Source organism: Rhipicephalus sanguineus, chromosome 5 (genome assembly GCF_013339695.2).
Source record: "Rhipicephalus sanguineus isolate Rsan-2018 chromosome 5, BIME_Rsan_1.4, whole genome shotgun sequence".
NCBI lineage: Eukaryota > Metazoa > Arthropoda > Arachnida > Ixodida > Ixodidae > Rhipicephalus > Rhipicephalus sanguineus.
Genome location: NC_051180.1, coordinates 28,134,531 through 28,140,292, shown reverse-complemented (window position 1 = coordinate 28,140,292; position 5,762 = coordinate 28,134,531).

The following is a 5,762-nucleotide window of genomic DNA, read 5'->3' as shown; positions in this document are numbered from 1 at the left end:
AGAACCCTTACAAACCATGTAAATATTGCAGTGGTTGAAGCTTTTATTATTAAGCATAATATTAAGGCTGTTGCTAGGGTTACGTCCAGACGTAACTGTAGTCACCGCTATCGTTACGTCCAGACTAAAGTCCCTAGATTTTTCCCTGTTGAAGAGCAGGGAAAATCTAGGGACTCTAGTCATGTGGCTTTCCACAAACGTGAGTACATTATTTTCCTGTTGCTCAGTGAAGGCCCTCTGCGCCCTTCGGGCGCGGCAACCTAATCGTGGCTTCGCCCTCGCTTCGCGAGTGCGGCCATTTCGCTAACGCTCAATGGCCGGTTGGCAGGGTCACGGTCACGCGCTACTGGGCGCTGTCGCGGCCACGCGCTCTTTAGCCCGCGCACCTGCCCCTTCGGGGCAGGCGGAGGCGCACGTAACCCAAGAGCCGCGTCGCGCTTCTCTGGCAACAGACTTCAGCAACACCTGAGACAAAAAAAAAAGAAAAAAATTGCACTAGCAGCGAGGTTCGAACCAACGTCCTCGCAGTTCCGAGCACGACACGCTAGCCGCTGCGCCACCGAGGCCAATCGGTTCGATAGGTCTAACGGGCTGTATTTGTATTGCCCCGCTGGACGCAACTTTTAAGACTCGTTATTCTTACGTCCAGACGTAACTGCAACGGCTCGTACCGTTACGTCTAGACGTAACGCTAGACACTCCCTAATATTAAGCCCTCCTTTTAGGAGATCGCCTAAATTGTCCCCTCTTGATGATGCCGAACACACTAACAAAATGAGAATCTTTCGTGGCCTACACGACGAGTGGGAAGCTGGCGTAAGATATAAAGGAACTTCGGAGATCACGCAACAAAATACCGCTGCCTATCGCTCCTTTTTTTATTTATTTGTTTATTTACTTGTTTGTTTGTTTATTCTGATACCTACAGCGCCCCATGGGAATTATTGCAGGGGGGGGGGGGGGGACAAAAATAAAGGAATACATACAGGTAGTATAATACAACATCAAGAGCATCAATATCAATAATAAGGTTAAGATCACCATCAATACGGTTAAGATATCAACATCAATATCAATAATACGGTTAAGATAACAGATAACATGACATATCTGCACTCTGAACAAAACATAATACTCTGAAGTTTAATAAAAAGGTGGAAGCCATGAACAGTACATTACTATAAAGGTGAAAAAAAAAAAGGAAATTACGGATGGAATAGACAATCGTTGAATGCTGCATGAAGGTCGTGCGATATCTATTGAAACAAAAATTCAGCAAGGGCATCGTCAAATGAATTGGCTGGCTACAAGACAACATCCTCCGGTCGACCATTCCAGTCATGGCATGTTCTGGGAAAAAACGAATGCTTAAATACGTTGATACGAGAACTGTACTCTCTAACCTTTAAAGAACGATCCATACGGGCTGACCTGTAGGTAGGATCAAGGATAAATGTTTCTTTCCTTAGGCCTGTTGCTCCAATAAAAGTTTTGTGAAACAGTTTTAGACGCGTGTATTTCCGTCTGTCTTGCAAGGGTTCCCATCCAAGATCAATTCTTATGCTTGAGGAGCTTATCGTAAAGTCGTAGTTCGAGGAGAAAAATCGCGCTGCACACTTTTGAATGCGTTCTAATTCGGAAATGCATGTTTTTGTACCTGGGTATCAAGCGGAGCATACGTATTCTAAGATAGTGCGCACGTTTGAGAAATAAAGAGTTTCCTTCAACTTAGCAGAAGCGTTCTTGAAGTTGCGCTCTATGAAGTTCAGGACTCGGGCAGCCTTAGCTGCTATATAGTTAATGTGGCCGTTCCATGAGAGGTCATTCTTAAAGAAAACACCTAAATACTTGTAATTTGATACAATCGACAGATTTTCGTTATCAAGACAGTATGTATTATAAAAATGTGCGAACCTGTCTGCAGCGGTGGTCATGGGGTTGAGGCGTCCGCTTTCAATGCGGTGTGTACTGGGTCCGATTCCCAGTGCCGCCGGGCACCCACCGTCTTCTTTTCTTTTTTTTCTTTTTTTTTTTGTGGGGAGAGAGGTACACCGACCTCGCGCTCGGTGGTGTGCATACTTATATATCGACAAGGTGACCTGTCCTTTCCGCTTTTTTATTTCACACCCCTTCCCCTTCCCCAACGACGCTGCGCCGTGTTCCTTAAAGGGACACTAAAGGCAAACATTTTATGTCCTAGGGAAAGGTCAATGCTGGAGAATGTTTAATACGTCAATATTATACACAGTAGCGCTTTAGTAAATGAGAAATTAAGGTAAATGCACGACACTATTGATGCCAGCAGTGGCAAAATCTGGCACACAAGCCCAATGACGTAGTAGTAGTGCAGTACAACTAATCACAAGTATTCAAACTGCCCATGAGAAAAAAGAACATTTGATCGCAATACAAGCCGGAACAAAATGAAATTATTGCATTTCAGTCTGATTCATAAAATAAATAATAAATTGACGTTACCGTTGAGAACGACGCAAGTTTCGTTTTCGCCCCTTGCTCCGCTGCGCCGTAGCGCCGCCTGTGGAGCAGAGCGGGCATGGCGAACAGGAGGCCGTTCTCGGAGGCGGGCGGTTAGAATTGCCCTAACGGTTGCGGATAACTAAAACGTGATTATCTTTCAAACTGACACTAAACAAGCACTACGAGGTTTTCGGAATGCTATTTCAGTAATCCATGTCGAGTTAATATTTGTCTTTAGCGTCCCTTTAAAGGGTTATGGAAATAAGCGCATTTTCTAAACCCGAACCACCATCTTGCGATGCTGCAGCCGAGGCGCCCCGCTCCCTTCTTTCCATTTTCTGAGAAACTGGAGGGACTCCTGCTCTCATTTCGGGAAGGCTTTCTCGATGCTGATTTGTCTTTCAGTCGAGAGCGTGCGACTGACTGCATCCGGTCGTGTCGCCTGCAGCGCACCGACCTTCGAGTGCGAATACCGTCAATAAGGCTACTTCGGGGACTAGTTGGTACGACATCACCTTGTAACGCGCTGTCAGGTATTCACGAGGACCACAGAAACGAAAGACACGCACAGGGTGTGGGCACCATGTGTGTATCTTTCGTGCCTGTGGTCCTTCTCAATACATGGCAGCGTGTTACGAGATTATCACGCCCAGGGCAACACCACCTAGGTTACTGGGTGGTGATTCCCAGGGCCGAGAGCGCGCGAAGCCACGCGAGGTTTTCGACGTAGGATCCCCACTTTATTGTGCTCTTCCGCAGCTGCGGTTTCATTGTGGCGGTTGATTGTGGTGTGGCTACTACTGAGGTGAGTAAACACCTTCAGTGAAAGGAATCGTCCCTTTCCCTACCGGCCGGAGCCCTCCGCGGTAGGGAGGGCTCCGGCCGCTAACGGTGAGTTTGCTAATGCTATCGGTGAGTTTGCGATCCCACAGTGTCGCACCTCTAATTGTTAGTGCCGCCGCGGAAGTGTTAGATAGCGACTGACGCTGCGTTAGCTCGACGTGATCCAGCGTGGACCGCGTGCGCAGATATGAGTGCATTACCCCTGTAGTAAATAACCAAAGAAAACAGGCGTGTGTGAAACACGACGGAATAATTCACGGTTATCATTCGGAATACATATTACACAAAGATATACTGTGCATATCTAGCGTTCACTACACGAGGTAATATTTAAAGGAGCTCTGCAATTCTTTTCCAAGTAGTCATCGAATGGCTTCATTAAAGGAGTTTATTTCCTCACGAATCGACTGCCGCAAAAATCTTAGTGTCCATCAAGTACGAGCGGAGTTACAGGGATTTGCCGCGCGCTTTTAAGTGCTTTCTCACCCCTTTCGTACCAGCGAGCGTGCTGAAAGCTACGCAGGAGGGGGGGGGGGTATGACAAGGGGGGCAAAAAGCTGCGTCCGTAGTTCGGAGGAAGGTGCCGGCTTAAAGTGATGAAAAAGATCCTTGACGAGGTAATGTCGCCAGAGCCAACGTTACGACAAGTGGACTTGTCTTCGTCAAGACCGCAACCGCCTGTCTAAGCGTGTGCGCTTTGCTCACTCTCCCCCAACCTCAGAACTGCAGGAGAAGAAGCGAATTACAGACGCAAAGGTCAACATTGCACTGCGTTTTCGCAAATGAAATGTTGTTGTTTTTTTTTAAAAAAGCAGAGACGTTTATGCCAGCCGTCGGTTGTAATACGTGAACAGAAAACTATCATCATCATGAACCTGCACGTGCTATATTCGTCCTCTTCTTCGTCGCTCCCAGAACACGTGCGCCGATTTGTCCCGTGTGGGATGGAATAACTCTGGTGGGTGAGAGAACGAATACAGAGATAGAGAAAAAAGAGAGAGGGTGAAATAAAAAGAGAAATTCCTGGCAAAACATTGCTTGACGAGGCGAGATTCGAACCCGCGTACCCTCGATCCGAAGGCGAGCATCGTAACGAGTCGGCTATCCAGGCACGGTAGCATAACATAGCCTTATATAGTATAGTATACTAAGGCGGTGCGAAAGGGAAGTGAGAGTGAGGGAAAGGAGGAGGGGAGAGATTAAAGCATAGGATAGAAAGAAAGAGAAAGAGAGAGCAAGAGAGGGAAGAAAAACGGAGATAGAAATTATCCAAGAAAGGGAAAGAGAAAGAAAAATAGAAGGAGCGAGAAATAGAAAGAAATATAGAGACAGAGAAATGAAGAATAAAGAAATAGAAATAAACAGAGACAAAGACGACACAGAAAAATAGAGATAAAAAAGAAAGAAAAATAAGAAGCAACAAAGAGGGCCGCCCAGCTCTGCACTTCCTTCAGGCTAGGCGGCACTAGTGCCAAGCTGGCTTTATTTTGCCTTAACACTCCCTTCCTTAATGTTTGCTGACCCAGATGGAATGATAAATAAATAAATGAATAAATAAGTGAATTAGTTAATTAACACAACCAGCACACATCGGCCGCTCTGTCTTTTATATAACGTAATGCTGCGTATTGAAATGGAAAATGCAGAGAAGAGGAGGTTGTGTTATGAGCGCTGTGTTGATAACATGATACGTATTATGGCAACGTACTGGGTAAATAAAAATTGCTAATTATTTCTTTCTTTTCTGACGATTTCGTCAAATGTCCACGTACACTGGCGCTACGCCTATGAGGAAAGACAAAATATATGCAGAGGCACATGTTGCAAAGTGCGTCGCTTTCCAGTTGATTCATCTTTTGGGAATCATTGAATATGACGTTCAAGTACCGGGATTAGCTGCACCTGCAGCTGTAAATCATCTATTTTATTTTTCTTTGTTTTTTTTTTCAGCACACGCGCGCAGTCCATGTGGGCCACGGCGCTTAGCTTGTACATTGAGCATGCGGAGCGATCATGCCCCCATAAAATTCCTGGCTGCAATAATGAGAGCACAGGCAAATGCTGAAAATATCAAACCAGCTTGCGTGGCAGGCACGGTAGGTGGACGAATGAGCGACGGGATTAATCAGAGTAAGGTTTCATTTCTCGCTTTACAGCATGCAACTTTATGTACGAGTTAAACTTTAACCACTCATTCGATTAAGACGCTAGAGCTTAGGTAGGAAGCTAACCTACATTCTTCTACATCCAACTGCACAAGCAAATAAATGTGATAACTGTGGTTCCGCTGAGGATAAACGGAAATCGTTTTGAGTTTCATGTGCAGAACTGCCTTACCTTGAGCTTTACTATTACCAATAAGATCAAGACCAGTAAGTGGTGCGTCAAATATTTCAAGGCAACCAACAAGTAGATCGATATGTTTTCCAGGTGCCCATCAG